At 35.3% G+C, this 15,390-nt stretch overlaps 1 protein-coding gene across 3 annotated transcripts in view; it reads left to right on the top strand.

Annotated features, from left to right (window-relative positions):
* The window catches only part of LRRC4C (leucine rich repeat containing 4C), a 758,407-nt gene that overhangs the window by 303,619 nt on the left and 439,398 nt on the right, over positions 1–15,390 (top strand). For 2 of the 3 annotated variants that reach the window (XR_015697285.1, XM_087719837.1), the window contains exon 2: positions 8,125–8,209. The exons of the other annotated variant lie outside the window; for it this stretch is intronic. The gene's annotated coding sequence lies outside the window, so the exon portion shown is untranslated. The remainder of the gene's footprint in view (positions 1–8,124; positions 8,210–15,390) is intronic. 3 annotated transcript variants of the gene reach the window in all.

Below are 15,390 nucleotides of genomic sequence, written 5' to 3'. Positions count from 1 at the left end.
TTGGTGGGAAGGTAACAGCGTTCCATGCTCCTTTGGTGTTTAGTTGCATCCACATGACCATAGAGATGTCTTTGGACAGTGCTGACTCTTCGGCTTTGAAACGGAGATTAGCACCACCCGCTAGAGTTGGAAATGACTAGCACATATGTGTGAGGGGAACCTTTACCTTTACCTTAAACTGAGTGAATATCTGTCTATCTGTCTCACATCTATCTAACATCTACCTATCTATCTTGGATTGGTTCATAGATTGTTATTTCTCTTTCCAAAAGCTGAAGAGCCAGATTGGGAACAAAGCATCCTGAAGAAGATCCATCTATGTTGTTGCTAAGATTTAGTACCATCATCATGGCATTCCTTCCATATTTCCAGCTGATCCAGGAACAGGAATGACATTCACCCTTCTAGACATACTATATGGTGCTTAACATTGTAATAACACACAAGGAAAAAGGCATTGCTGAGAAAAGCATCCTGTATTCTGGCCTTTAATTTTTTATGAGTTGCCCTTGTTTATGTTTTTATGTAGATTAAGCAACCCTATTTATAATGAAAACATGTAAAACTCATTGCATTGAACATCAGGTATAGTGGGAGTTTGGATTACTTTTATCTTGACCTAGGTCCAAAATGTAAGTTTATTCAATTTATGAAGCCACCCAGCTCACATAGTGACTTTGAACAACTTACAGTGGATAAAAACAATACAAAACATCATGTAAAATGTAGCAACATATTAATGTAGCAACACATTTAATCAGCCTTAGAGACCAAGGCTGATTAGACCACATAATACATCATGGTCTTCTAGTAACCCTCTAGCCCCAAGCCTGAGAATCTAATCAGGTCTTAATGGCCACTTCTAAAAATTGGCATGGTTGATACCAATCAAATCTCAAGGTGACCCATATTCCATAGGGTAGGGGTAATACCTGAAGAGGGCCTCTTCTTTGTTCCAAAATATGACATTATTTGACTAATAAGATCTGCAGCATGCTTTCCTTTCTGGATCAAAAGGACAGGGAGATCACCTGAAAAAAGGTTGTCCTATAAATAATGTGATCATTATTAAAGATTTAGCCATGGTAGGAACTGATACTGTAAATACTAAAAAGGGGGGGGAGTTATCTCTGTCCTTTTATGTGATGAACATGATATGTTACTTTTTATAATGTTAAAATTATTTCTGACTTGTTTAACCATTATTCCAGAAGATTTATTTATAGTCAGATTGGGAGAGGAAAATGAAGAGAATTAAACTGAGATTACATGAACAATGCTCTGTTGCTAGTACCCCTGTTACATCTTTCATGTCTAATTAAATAAGCTATTCTCTTGAAACAACAACAACTAAAGTTGTTTGCTTAAAGTGTACTTTGACTCACACTTTAATTTGAATTGGACGAGTTATTTGCTTAGTACTGAGATATATTTTTCAAATTTGTCCAGCTTTGTCCTTTCTTGGTTGTATTCAGGTGTTATTCAACTTTTTCTTTCTCTTGTACACGCTAAATTTAAGATTAAAATCAATCCCTTCATTTCATTTCTTGATTATCAGTTCATCTTTCATTTTAGTTTACACATCCCAGTATTATGGATTTAAGTGCAAGGCAGATAACATTTGGGATGATTAAACACTTTAAACCATTAAGTATGTTCAGATCTACTGCAATTCCAAATTGCTGTTCCATGGAAACCCAAAACTCATTTTGAGATACTGGTAGCAGTAGCACTTTATTGATTAGCCATAGAGCCATAACAAAGTAGAAAAGTTAAATAAAACCATACATAACAGTATGACTAAAAACAAAATTTCAGGTCATGTATCTTCATCACCCACACAATTTACCTCAATCAGACAGTATTTGGACAGTTCTCAATTGACCAAAAAACCATTTTCTATGAGATATTTGAGTTCTGACTGCACATAAAACATTTTGTTCTGAGATATGGGTCCCAGTGGGCTATAACAATATCTTTGTATGCTACACAATTGATGCTCAAGTAATATATGAGTTATATTATTTAAAATGATTAATGCCTGTGAGATCAAGAATGTCAACCAAACCTTAATCACACTCTTATTATCGATTAGGATTTTATTCATTCATAATCTAATCATTATTAATGTTTTCATTTTTTTCCAGTGGTTTAGTTCCCTGTATATGCATTTATCTGTCTGATTGATTGGAATCTTTCTAAGTTGCAAAAAAACCACCGCTTTATGCCTCTGTTAATATTTTGCACTGAAAGAGGAAGGAAGACGGGAAGAAAAGAAGGGGGGGGGAATATTGTTTTTAAAAATCAGGAGTTTGGCAGCAACTTTCAGTCTAAAGGATATTATTTCCTTGAAGTACAGCTAACTTCAAATGAAATGGGTAAACTGAAATAAGATTTAGATTAAGATGAAATAGAGGGAAGTACAAGGTATGCACTTATGCAGCTGCAGATTATTTATGTCTGTGGAACACATTGAGTTTATTAATTAACAATTGTGTTTGTTGAGACTTTTTGTAGTAATCTGGTAGTAACTTTTTGTAGTAACCTTTGATGTATATGAGGTCAGAAATTTCTCACTTAGTCATGCTGGTAAAGTTCCCCCTTCCTCCCACATGTCCAGTTCCCAACTACATGTTGAGAAATTGACATGTAGTCCTTGACTTACAACCAGTCGTTTAGCAATCATTGAAGTTACAAAAACACTGAAAAAGTGACTTACAATTGGTCCTCTTACTTATGACGTTTGCAGCATCCCCACCCAACTGAATGCTTAGAAATTGGTATTGATTTGCAATGTTTGCAGCATCCCACGGTCACATGATCACCATTTTGACCTTCTCAGCTAGCTGCTGATGAGCAAAGTCAAAGTGGGAAGTAGGATTTACTTAATGACTACATGATTTGCTTAACAACTGCAGTGATTCACATTCATAGCAAAAAAATATCACAAAATTGGGCACAACTCACTTAACACTGCCTTCCTTTGCAAGGGAAATTCTGATGTCAACCATGGTTTTAAACCAAGGACTACTTATGACAGAGTGATCTTAGAGCTTAAACACTCCCAGTAATATCAGATATTACTTTGCTCTTCCTTTGCATATGATTTTGCCTGCTGGCAGACGATAACTTATTTCACATATGAAGATGTTCCCAATTTTATGATTGAAGTTGTTGGGTACTATAATTATAAATATGGGGGCAATGGCGATATTTGGATTTGTTGCAGGGTTTGGTCCTCACGTTAGCATCATTACTCTGTTGTTTCTTGTTGCTTTTAAGAACCTGTTTCAAATTGGGAGCTTGTGTATATGTGAATGTGGGCCTGCCATCCTGAGCCTGAGAAAATACAATGTCATTGCCCCATATGAGTGTATTTTATTAATAATATATTTGACGAGTTTGAATTATGAGCTGTAGATGACAAATAGTGATGTCCTTTTGTTCTATTTTGGCTCTGTCTTTATAAAGATCATTTTTGGAACTTGGTCTGGTTCTATTGTTTTTCCTGTAATGTCTTTCTAGAGCCAATGGGTGACTCTGTCAGGCTGGCAGTTTTCTTTTGGAGCTTTGACCTGCCACACTTTCTACTATTCCACCTTGCCTTTTTCTATTGTGGGAAAATGGGAGGGGCAATTGTACGGAGTTACTTACTATGTAGCCAAAAGAAAATTCTTTCTAGAAAGCCAAGGCCATTCTTTGTCTCTGCACCTGACAGGAACTGGATGGGTGGAACTGCCAGCATGGCAGTGGGAGATTGGACCATGTGGTGGAATTGTTTGTGGGGGGCAAGATCCTGAACTTTCAACTAGATGGGGAAAACCTGGAAGCTTTCAGATTCGTTTTTTCCCAGATGTGCCAATATGTCTCTCTTAATAAACTGGAACTTTGAGCAATACATTGCCTTGGACTCTGATTTATTTTTGGATGCTATTTGGAATCCTGACAGACTGATTATTAGCCTATTTATTTATTTGTTTTTAATGGTGCATTATTTCATTTCCAGTTCTGGTTTCATATAGCTTCAGGAGCATTTTGTGTTATTTTTTTAAAAATGCATTCCATGTTAGATGTTCTTGATATCAGAAATCACTGAATGTATCCTGCCTCCTCTTGCTTTGATTTAAATAATACAAAATGTTAACTAGAGTGAGACCTCAGGCTATATCTTCAGTGAGGGATCCTCTTTGAGCTTGGTTATTTTCTTGCAGATATTTCATTACCCAAACTAGGTAACATTATCAATGCTAGTTTACTGGCACTGATACTGATTACCTACTTTGGGTAATAAAATACTTGCCAGAAAACAACCAAGATCAGAGAATACCAAGGATCCTTCATTTCAACCTTGAGTTACAAATATTATCTTTTATTGGTCTATATTCAGTAGAATAGACTTCACATCTTCCTCTTTTCATTTACTTTTATAGCAAATACAAATAGTATATTTGCTGTAATACAAGTAGTATATGTGTCCAGTAGCTAGTTCCCAATATATTATTTGACTCCACTCTGTTCTATTACATTCCACTGCACTGCACTGCACAGCACTGCACTGCACTGCACTGCACTCTACTCTATTCTACTCCATTCTATTCCATTCCATTATATTTTATTCTATTCTAATATATTATATTATTGCCAAAATGTAGCCCTCGTGGTTTTTATTGTTGTTGTTTCTAATAATATTAACTTTTACAATATATGCTACTCATACATCTTAAAATATTTATTATATAATAGCTATTTGTAAAACAGTTATATATAATTATTTTGAAAATCCCAAGTTTAAAGCACAGCAAATAAAAGTAGAATGACTCTGGCAAAAGAAAGAAAATATTGTATGAACAGTAATAGGGATCTTAAATGAAGCTTCAAACATCTAGAGCACTATTGAATGCATTGACAAAATTATCATCAGTCAATTGTAAAAAGCAGCTTTACCTGGAGTAGTTTACAACCTGCAACCAATATCTTTAATATTATTAAACAAAAAATATCTGTCCATCACAGTTCCTTAGGAAAGACTTGATAGGTGGATAAAATTGCCAAATCCAGCCTAAACATCAAGCTGATGGTGTGGTCAACCATAACAACTATAGTAATAATGTCAGATCAAGAGTATGTTTATCCCCAAGCTAGAATATTTTGTATAATTCTTAAAATAATATTCTACAGAACAGAGTAAATTTCAAAAGTGAACTTTTTGATAACACAATTGTTGAATATAGACTTGTATAGACACTAAGAAGGGATCAACAATACATGACTGCATGTAGTTTCCCTTTCCCCATTTCTTGTTTCCAGCAGCCTAAAATTGTACTGCTGGAATTAATACCTGAATCATTAGTATTACATGGATAACATTGCAACATAAAAATTGTTCAAACAAACAACGTCAACTACTGAACTTCTGTTTAAATATTTTCAGGAACATTTAGTCCATTAGCTTGTTCTTCTTTCTTTTACTCTGTTTTTCTTTCTAGTGGTATACTGTTGAATTCCTTACATGCTTATTGCGAAACCAAAAAAGTGGGTATCACCAATAATGGAGGCATGATCTGTTCAAGCAATCCATCACATCTATGTCAGAGCAAATGGCTCGATCTTCTGCAAACCATCTATACTTTTTATTGCAGGGTTTAAGAAAGATTACACAGCATTCCATAGACCATCAAAACTTCAAAAACAAATCAATGTATGGCGTACTTCCCAAGGTCTGACTTCGGGTTTTATTGTAACTCCAATGGAAGTGGATGTTGTAAAACATCATGCTTTGTTGCTTTCCCCTACAACATTATTTATCTTTGATATGTTGCACTCTTCAAAACAATAGAGATTATATTTAATCCCTGCCCCCAATCTCTCTTTTTGCACTACATAGACCAGTTCTACTGCCATCCCAGAAGGGCTGAAAGAGAACTTGCACTCATGAAACATTTTGGGGAACTTAATTTTAAAACAGTAATTTGCTTTACTCTCTCAATTATCTGAAAAAAATGGATAGCATGTAAATCATTAGGTACAATAAATAGACACATATACCACTTAATTTTATATGGCTCCCCTTGCACGATACATCTCAGTCAATAAGAACAAAAACCACTGTTAAAAATCTCCAACATGCTTAAAATCCAGCATTTCTGAAGTCATCTCTATTCTGGAATCCTTTTCTCATAAATGTGTTAAAGCTTGAACACGTATTTTATGAAATCCAAGACTTTCCTGAAACTTAATTCATACAAACAATCTAGTTAAGTAAAATGGGTTGTTTCTGAGAATTTCATTTTTTCATTTGAGAAGATTCCTTTCTCATATGAAAACTCCAAGAAATATAAGCTGTTTCTGTATAAAGGAGTGCAGAGAGCCCCTTGAAGATGATATGTAGCAGCTATTAGGAAAACATGAACAGGGAAGCCGGAAGAGATAAGAAAGAAATTCAAGATTTGACTCTCTTTTGTTAGTACAGTATAATAGAGAGGGAACGAGAAACATTGCCAGACTTTTGTGACTACAGCCTATATCAATAGTTGTAATTTTTCCTGTAGTATCTATTTCCTGACCTGGTTAACCTTGACATTAAAACAATTTTTCTGAAAAAGAACTTTTTTTTTTTGAATTTCTACCTCTTCCTTCCTTGTTAATCTTGGCCTACTTGCACCAATCTTAGGTGTTATTGGGTCTTGTTGGTCTTGTTTCCCCAAGGGAAATGCTTGATGAGTCATGCTTAATTAGTGGTTAATTGCTTAATTCTGTCTTGTAACATATATGAGATAAAAACATTGTGAACCTTCCATATCTTTATTAAAATGTTTATTAGGATTAAAGACAAGTATAGCATTTAGCATTTCCTTTTCCAGTTCCTTCTTTGATTATTTAATTTACAGTTCTTTTACTTGATTGATCATCTTAAGCTTGTCTGTGACAACAGCAGCTAAAGAAATGTGGCCTGTTGGATTAAGGAAAACCTTTTAGAAGTCTGCCTTTGCCAAAAACAGTGACATGTTTTCATTGGCAGTTCAAATGAACCCACAAAATATATATCCCAAGATGCATCTCAATTCACTCTTCTGATGTACTTCAGTCACTTGTCTCTGGAGAATTGTCATTTATCTTCTTGATAAATTGGGTAACTTGCCAATATGATTTAAGAGCTCTATGAAATACTTCCTTTGATCTATTCTTGCTATTATTTAGGACCTAGGCCAAAGAATTATCCATAAGTGGAATGTTATGTCACGTGATGGACTCTTGTGACGAGCCGATTGACAGATGATATAAGCAGTTAGCTTCCTCCCATAATTGGGGCTTACCAGGGGTTGTGACACTAAATATATACCTTCTTCCCTGGCTTCAGCTGATAAGGAGGAGACCTGTGGCTTAATGGCTAAGACATTTGCCTAAGATGCAATACAGCACAGGTTCGAATCCCAGTAAGGGTATGGCTAGCTGATGAGAGCTAAATAGCTTGAAATAGATCTATACTAGTCTCCCTTTATTTTATTTATCAGCACAAATAAAAAACAACAAAACACACACACACACACACACACACATATAATTATCTACTGATTAACTTTAATGGTCATTCCAAGCAAACCTTGAGTAATAATTGAAGTAATTAAATGCTAGGAATGTATCATATTTAGGTAGGTAGGTAGGTAGGTAGGTAGGTAGGTAGGTAGGTAGGTAGGTAGGTAGGTAGGTAGGTAGGTATAGAGATAGAGTTAGGGTTAGGGTTAGTAGTATTGAGCAAATAACTAATAAGAATGTCTTAAATGGGTTTCTCATTAACAATGGACTATTTCATTGATTTCATTTATTGAAAGCACTTAATTGTAGTCTGATATTCAACAAAGCAATACTTGGAGGGAGGAGGAAAAATGTGGAGCTTTGTAAATTATGCACCACATATTTTAGCAGTGAAGATTATCATGCAATTTTCTTTAAATCCTGATGCATTCTAATAAATATTCAACCATCACTGAAATTAATGAGGGATAAACAGGATACTTGCTTGATGGATTTTATTTTCAGGTAAAAATGATTCTATTGTGCAATTTAAAGCCAATCTAGGATTATCGAAATTTGCATTCAGAGCATTTATTGCTTCATTCTTTTCAGAAATTGTCTGCTACAAATGATCATGCTGACTTAAAGATATGAAAACCAAAGAAGATGTCATTTGACTGGGTATACTGAGCATTGTGTAAGTACAGTATATAATTTATTTGCCTTGTAGTGGTTATTTTCATATGGATGAAGTTTATGAATGGTTTTTATCAGAAGGTTTTCTGATGCAAAAACTCCTCAGATGACTTCAGATACCAAAATAATATCAGAACAGATCATAGATCAATATTCATTTTTCTGCAATCCCACAATACAGCATTTATCTGAATAAAGTTCTGAAAGGAACAAGACACTCCTCAAACTTGCATGATTCTAAATGATTTGGGGAAAAAGCTAGGTCACTGTGATACATTGTGAGAATATTTAACAAGAATTTTCTTTTAATTCACATTTCACAATTCATTGTCTTCAGAGAAAAGAAATTAATTACTGACAAATCCAAAGAAAGAATGTTTGTCTTTCTATCAAAAAACTCCTTAAAGAATTAAATATATTGGTACAATTGAAGGCTAATAAAACATATGCCCACACATTTTCTTGGTTATTATTTTATTTGTGCTTAAAATGTTTGTATATGGTTATCATTTTCAATCAATTATCTTCAAAACATGTTAGCATAAGTTACCTCCTTCTAGCTGATGTTCTTGACATAAAGGGAATGAGAAGACAAAGATTTAGTAGGATAATGACTATCAGGGAAGCTCAGAATTTTAGCTTTAAGAAAACTTAATGAGGATTATGGTTTACATATTTAATTGTAGGGAATGCAAGTATTACCTATTTTAGTTGCATTACAATAGAAAGATACAAAACAAAAGAATTTCTAAAGCAGGATGTTGTGGTAGGAACAAAAGCATTCCATTATTTAGATATAAACAGACAATGCTTTCATTTTTAAGGGAAAAAGGATAAAAAAGGATTGGTACAATGGAAATGGTAGATAGCAAGACCTGTTGTAGATATAAATTGGAAAGTATCTAGGATACCTTTTATAACTTGGACCCTACCTACGTATTGGATTACAATTGTCATCAACCAGTTAGTGAACCAGTTCAGCAACAAAGTTCTTGACTATATTAGATAGAGTTGGTAGAAAATGGTAAAAAAGTAGTTCAGGAAAATACCTTATTATATATCTGTAATATTCAGGGCAACATTGACCTGAAGTTTTCACATGGGATACACTGCAAGACGATGCAATGTTTGTAAGCTGCCCAGAGTGTCCTCTAGGCAAGATGGATAGCAAAGAAATCTAATAAATAAATAAAGAGGATAGGTGGGGCTTGTTGTGGAAAAACAGATTTATTATAGCATACATTTTTATGCCATAATTAGCATTTATTATGTGATTTCCATAAAGAGTATTATTTCATAAGGATTATTCACACTTGTATGCATTCAAAGAACAGATGTGCACAAGCATAAGATTAGACCTGGTTTTTGTCAGTCAATTTTCATAACACCAGATTGACAAGGCTTTGTATAGTATAAAAATGTGTGCTTAATTGTGTTGAGAATATATTTTATACAATCAAAGTTAAAAAGTATCTCCACTAGTCCTTGATCCAACAGGAAAATGTACTTGCATAGCTAAACATTAATATTCTCCCTTTAATTACATCTACCTGTTCCATGAGATCCATCATGGGGGCCTATTTAAGTCCTGTCTGCTAATGTTGTTCCATCTAATGGGACCTAGCTACACAGTGTATATGATGCTGGTCCATTGTCCTGTGATTTTATTTATATTTGTGTTCAATTGATTTTTCATTTTTTGTTTGTTTTAATTAGTGTTTGTACACCATTCAAAAGCACATTTGAGAGATGGGTGGCTATATAAGAGAAAGACAAATAATTTGTTGACCCTATTGTATATTCTATCCCACCAGAACATTACTCTTGCAAATGGTGTTGTTATTATTTAGAGTGTACAGAGTGTTTTAAGGATGGAAATTAGTGAACTTCTCTATATTTGCTTTTCCCCCATCCTACAGCAGGGGGTCTCCACTACCAGGCCACTACCAGGTCGTGGTCTATTGAGAACCGGGCCACACAAGAGGTGGGCCAGTGCATGTGCATAGCCCCACTTGCATAAGCAGCGCCCCAAAGATTTATCTTCTATCTTATGTGTGTAGAGCTCTGAGCATGCCCGCCACTCATGTGGCCCAATTCCCATCTTCTCCTCCCAGCCAGGCCACCAAGGCACCTGCTCCTGATGTTCCAAAAGCGGAACAGCAGAGGCTGAGTGGGATGAGCATACCCTGCTCAGCTTTACTGACTCACCGAGGCTGCCTGAGGAAGATACACAATCTGCTTTTAGAGCATTGGGCATTCTCAGTGAGTCTGAAGGAGCACAAGACCCTGCCCACAAAGACTTGTCTTCTCCACCCCAACAGTTTTTGCAAATGGACAAAAGACTTTGGGGAAGCGATCTCACACTGCTTCGGGCTTTCCATCCCTTTGCAAAAGCTCCAATCCATTGACTTTCATTTAATCTGCTATTTATACAGTCACTTCATTTTATTATCTTGATGATGGGAAAAGCTAAGACCCATAAAACGTGTTATGTTTTATTCTATGTATGACGGGAAGAGACATAATCCATAAAACATGTTATATTTAATTGTTGTGCCTCTTGAAAGTCATGTGGCACTAGGCCCACTGTATGTTTATGCATTTTGTCTTACAGGCCACTTCTAATTAAAAGAGAGCAAACGCTACCCTTGAGCATTGTGAACTATTTACAATTTTAAATAAACAAATAAAATGCAGCAAAGACATGTACAATGATATGATAGAGAGACGTGGACAAAAGCTTTGTTTACTGAGTTTCTAACTCCTATGCAAAGCAACCATTTAGCTGGGTGATATATATTACATTGCAATCAATATGCTTCAGTCTGGGTTTCTTTCATTTGAAGAAACCATAATAATACATCAGGAAAATCATACCATTAAAAAAAAAACTTTTGCAATAAAAAAGCATTTTTTATCCGAAACACATATTTTAGGTAGGAGTAATTATATGTTCTTTTGCTTCTAATAGATAGATTTATGCTTGCCTTTTGGAAACCTAAGTATTTTAGGAGCATGTCTACTATAACAAGTAGTGATTTTCTCCATTGTGGGAAGGTGTAATCAGTTCTGCTTCACACACATATTAAATTTGACTTAATGTTTCATAGAGCCTCTCTATTATTCATTAACCCAAACTATCTTTTTCAGCATTCCCTGTGAATTGAAGAAAAATGTGACTGTTTTAGGGGCATATGTACTTTAATGGCTTAAAATAGAATTGTATTTTAATAATTTAATAATTATCATTATAATATAATATAATAATTTTCATAACAGGTAGTGAATTTGGGTTGTTGATCCAGGGGAAAGGTATTTTGGATTATTGTTTATAATTTTTATGTTCATACTATTGTATCCTGTCCAGTCATGTGATTGAGGATATATAAAAATCCCATAAATAAAGACGTAATTATATAAATCAAAAATTAAAGTCTTCATGGGGATTTTCTTTGTATATTTTTTATTTTATTCAGAACAAAGTTAAAATTCAAAATACAAAACTAAATAAAAATCCAAGAAGACATAAAAGAAAAACAAAACAAAACACAGAACATTTGAAAAGATGCATCAAAAACACATCATACACATCTATCCCTTCTAGTTAAATACTGATTAATATATTAGTACAATATGAATTTCCATCCCTTGCAAAGCAAGCATCCCAAATATTTTAAATTACTAAATCTATTAACAATTTGTTGATCTGCTTTCTATATGTTATATTAGTGACAAAGTAGAGCCGAGGTGGCACAGTGGTTAGGGTGCAGGACTGCAGGCCACTTCAGCTGACTGTTATCTGCAGTTCAGCGGTTCTAATCTCACCGGCATAAGGTTGACTCAGCCTTCCATCATTCCAAGGTGGGTGAAATGAGGACCCAGACTGTGTTGCTATTGCTATAGTTAACAGGAAAAACAATAATAGTAAAACAGAACAAAACTCACTGTTAACAAACTGTTATTGTAATTCACTCATAGAAAATGTACAATGTCATCTGAACTTTCCCAGATCATTCCAAAAGTTGTAAATAGATTGTACTGGATCAAAAATCCATGTTTATTTCTTAATATCCTCTCAGCCGCGGATAGAAAGGCACTACAGAGGGTGGTGAGCCAGGCACAAAACATTGTGGGCTGTTCCCCGATAACACTAGATGACATCGCTAGGACTCACTGCCTTAGGAGAGTGAGGAAAATCCTCATGGACGACTCCCACCCTGGTCATCCCTTTCTTATTCTCCTACATTCTGGAAGGAGATATAGAAGCATAAGCAGCCACACAAACAGGCTGAAGAACAGTTTTTATCCATGGGCTGTCAGACTCCTGAATGAAAAATAACCCTACAACAACATAGTACGATTGACATGTGGGGCCGGCGCAATGTGCAATAGGTTCACATGGTGCAATAACACTGGGTGTTTGTTAGTAGGATTCACTGGGCTAAAGATTTTTTGTCTTTCACTGTGAGTTGTATTGTATTGTGCACGAAGGGAGGTTCAGCCAATCTCATGGTACACATGTTGTACTCTGACAATAAAGGTTTTTAATTTGAATTTGTCAATTGTTATTTAATTAAATATAGTAAATTCAGTCTCCAGAAAAGGTCTATCTTCATGTAAGAGTGCAAGCAGAAGTAGTTACTAGTTAACGGTAATAAATCTATCCAGTCTCCCTCCCTCTGTTCGTAGAGGAAAGGAATTACTTCATAGAAGTATGGAATTTGTCTCACTCCCTTCTAGCTTAGGTTATAATGTTCGAGAAGTATACAGAATCAACTTTCACAATAACAAATGAAGTCCAATTCACTGGTTCTTCTTTTGATCTGAAACTCAACCAAAGTCCATTTGTTTATCTTTATCCAAAGGTAAAGCTTCATATTCTACCATTCTTTCAATACATATTAAAGTTTGATCAAGTTTTTGTAAGAGAAATTCAGTTAAAAGCTGCATATTTTCCCACCTTTTTTTCCTTAGATTTCAGCCATGTTCAGCTATTTTAATCGGTGGATCTTAATCAGGGAACAAAACACACACACACACACACACACACACACACACACATACACACACACACACACATTTCCTCTATATTACAATCTAAAATTATAAGGAAAATCCAATAGAAATAAACTCCAGATATTTTGTAAATTCAAAAAATACAGAATCCAGAGTCTAATATCTATTCATCATCACTCTGAATGTTTTCCATTTGGAAGAAATGGTGTTTGGTGAAATTCAATTTTTTTACTATTGGTTCTGGTGGGCGGGGCAGGGAAAAGATAATTCAAAATCCCCATTCCCTCCCCACTCCTGGGGAAAGGATATTGCAAAATCTCCATTCCCATCCCACTCTGGGGCCAGCTAGTGATGCTATTTGCCATTTCTCAGAACTACTTAAAAAATCCACTACTGGTTCTCCAGAACCTGTCAGAACCAGCTGAATTTCACCCCTGAGACAAGGGTTATCGAGAACAACCTATATCAAAAAGGGGAGGGGAAGCAATTGGAGTCTAGAAAAAGGTTTAAAGTCAGCATTCAACCACTGATCAACTTTTAAAACGAAAAACAAAATAAAACAATAAAGTCAAAAAATAAAACTTAAAATTCTGGCTTGCTTAGAAAATAAAACTGGTGAATATGCCTAGTGACTTCTCAATCACTTCTAGAAGGGATCCGAACCTTCAAGACTCCCTTTCCCTCAGTGGGTCCACAATCGTCCAAAAGTTATCTTGGGTTGTTCCTAAGTACTCCCATTCAAAATCAAGAAACAGAACCAGCTTTAACAGTGAAATCAGCAGATTGTTAGTAAAAGAAAAAAAATACACTTATGGTACAACAGCAATCTTGAAAAGGGAGCTTCATCAGGAATAAAGTAACTTCATACAGCAGCAACAAGCGTTATAAGTTCAACCCAAAATGACTATTTTTTTTAAAGAAAAGCAAAAGCATTTCTGAGAATGAGATAGAAGGGAAACATCTGCAACTTCTAGAAAAAAATAAAGATAAGCTTTGCTGTAATATTAATCTCTCTGTGTGAATGTGTGTGCAGGTGTGTGTGCAGGTGTGGTGTGTGTGTACACACATATACATATTATATTAGGATGTTAGTTTTCAGAAATTTCTCTTTACTTTTCTAAAGTTTTGAGAAATTATGTCAGGGTTCCAAATAACATCCAAAATTAAATCAGAGTCCAAGGCAAAGTATTGCTCAAAGTTCCAATTTATTAAGAGAGTCATGTTGGCACAGCTGTGAAAATCCGAATCTGAACTTCCTGGTTTTCCCCACCCAGTTGAGAGTTCATGATCTTGTCCCCAGACCCACAAATCCATCACATGGTCCAATCTTCCACTGCCATGCTGGCAATTCCACCCATCCAGTTCCAGCCAGGTGCAGAGGTGTAGAGACAAAGGGTGACCTTGGATTCTAGAAAGGAATTTTATTTTGGCAACATCACATTCTACTCCTTACTATTCTCCCCTCCTAATTCCCCACTAATGAAACAGCATAGTAGAATAGAATATTAGTGTGGCAGGCCAAAGATCCCAAAAGGAACCGGCTACAGGCCTGACAACTTCATTATGTCTAACCAAAATATTAGAACTTTAAAACACCATTCGTAGCAAAACTATAGAGACACAGGATAAATTTTAAGTGACTATAGTATAGATGAGGTAGTACCATTTTTTTTTATTGTGCTCTGCTGATTTGTAATGATTAGTTTGTTCTGTTGCTTGCAAATAAATAGTCATGTTCAAGTGAAGGTTGATTTGTGGATCTTGCCAGAAAAGAGTTCAAGAGTTCAATTATTTATGTTGCATTGTTCTATAGTAGGCACACATTCAGGTCAAGCACCTCTCTTTTCTGTTTGCTGGAAACAGTGATGTCATCTCCTCTTTGTGGAATATCTACTTGCAAATTGGGTAGGCTGTTTAAGATTTTAGCTGATGAAATCCAGTGAGTAGAAGTTCATTGGCCAGGGATATTAATATATTTTAGAGAGGACAAAACTTCCAGATAGCATCAGACCCCCCCTCTCCCTCCCTCTCTGAAAGCATAGTTTGTCTTCAGTTGAAATTTCAGTCAGAGCTTAAACCAAAAAGTCTTTTGAGACTATTCCATGTAGAGTTGGTACATATTCTTTTAACCAGAAAAATAAAACAGCATAAAGTGAGGCAGCCCTT

The sequence above is a fragment of the Thamnophis sirtalis genome, unplaced genomic scaffold (assembly GCF_051295495.1).
Source record: "Thamnophis sirtalis isolate CommonGarterSnake01/CBP01778 unplaced genomic scaffold, rThaSir2_p1.2 scaffold_1, whole genome shotgun sequence".
Lineage (NCBI taxonomy): Eukaryota > Metazoa > Chordata > Lepidosauria > Squamata > Natricidae > Thamnophis > Thamnophis sirtalis.
Note: the sequence above shows the minus strand (reverse complement) of the source record. Positions and strands in the feature narration are given on the sequence as shown.